This window comes from Chinchilla lanigera, unplaced genomic scaffold (genome assembly GCF_000276665.1).
Source record: "Chinchilla lanigera isolate Chin_1 unplaced genomic scaffold, ChiLan1.0 scaffold00035, whole genome shotgun sequence".
Classification (NCBI taxonomy): domain Eukaryota; kingdom Metazoa; phylum Chordata; class Mammalia; order Rodentia; family Chinchillidae; genus Chinchilla; species Chinchilla lanigera.
Window position 1 is genome coordinate 16,327,855 of NW_004955436.1, and position 1,767 is coordinate 16,329,621.

Consider the following 1,767-nt stretch of genomic DNA (forward strand, 5'->3'; position numbering starts at 1 on the left):
CTAACCATCCCCAGCAACCTCAGTCAGCAGCCAGCCAAGGAATTTGGACCTGCTTCCCTGTGGTCACATCAGGAATTCAAATGAAAAGCAAGGTTGTGACTCACACTACCCGCCGAAGGGGACAGGCTCAGGTGCTCCTCTGTTGCAGTGCGGATTGTAGCTTCCTGATAAGATCTGAAAAATCCCAACATGCTTGGCGACCATCATAGATAAAAGTTTAGGGCAACAGTCCTCAAACTACAGAAGCACGGATCAAAAGCACTGAAAATACACTGAAATGTCCATTCATGTCCACCCCTAGGATCTGCTCTAGGAGATATGGAATGTGGCTCTAGATTTCTCTTCCTCTGTTTTTTTGTTTTGAAATATCCTAGGTAATTCTGATGCTTAGGATTTATGGGCTACACACACTGAGATTCTCTCAACAGGTTTGGGGCTTTGAAGGGTTTAGAAAAGAGGGTGGGGTGGGGATTGTAGCCTAATAAAGTCACATACCACATACAGAATGATGGTTTAGTCAACACAGGGCACCCATACAAGCACTCCCTGTGAGACTGCAGCGGAGCTAAACATTCCTATGACTCAGAGAACACACATCCAGAAGAAAGAGAAAGACATTCAGGAGAAGAGAAAGAAAAAGAATCCCTGAGAAAAACCACAGTAAGGAGTGTAGCAGGGATTCTGCAGAACTTGGCAGGCTCCTCAAAACTCTGAAAATGTAGATCCAACACCCACACATTAGGAAATTAGACTTCCTAATGTCCACCATTCACAGGCTCAGAAAGAGGGGCCCACACATGCGGGCACTCGCAGGAGGCTTCACCAGCAACAGAAGTCGCAGACTGGTTACATGGGAAAGGTGCTCCGGAGGCTCTAGATCCACCCAACCAAGCAGCCGCCGCCAGCTCCCGCATTTCCTGACTGGCAGGGAAACCCACAGAACTGAGGAGGCAAGACACCCCCACCCAAGCTATTAAACCAAACCGTTCTCTTTCTTGTTACTGGATCACAGGATGGATCATAGACAGGAATAAAAGCCAACAGGTAACACGTGGGCTGGGTCACCCAATGGGCAGCTATCAATTGCTTTCACCCAATGGGCAACTATCAGTTCGTGATTTCCTGCAAAGCTGAAGAATGCTAAGTGAATCATCCCACTTCCGAAGTGGGGAAAGTATTTCTTTTTTTTGGTTTTGGTTTTTGGTTTTTTCCGGTACCGGGGATTGAACTCACGACCTTGCGCTTGCCGGGCAGGCGCTGTGCCGCTGAGCTAAATCCCCAGCCCCTGGGGAAAGCATTTTAAAAGTCAATTTTTAGACATCTGGGGCTGGGAATGTAGCTCAGTGGCACAAGTGCCTGCCTGGCAAGTGCAAGGTCCTGAGTTCGAGAGACATCTGCACATCTTAAAGCTTCAAACTTTAACAGACTATGCTGATTCCTTTAGGGGTGCAGCTTTAAATCAGGGCTCATAATTCTCAAGCCCTCCAAAGTAGACATCTTTGAGGAAAAAATATGCAGTCCCAGTTTGCTGAACAAAAATCAAGATATTAACTCAAGTTGGGGCAGGCTGAAATATCAAACAATGACATTCCTGAGGAGTTGGGCTAGAATTTTTTTTAAAGGGGGACAGGATTGTTGGTCAAAATACCATTGTAGGGACAAAGAATCTACCTAGAAGTCCAAACAGAAAGCAGGGTGTGAACCCAAGATAGCTAAATCATTTTGCCAAGCCAAAATGAAAAGAATAAGGACACGGCTGGGTCAAGT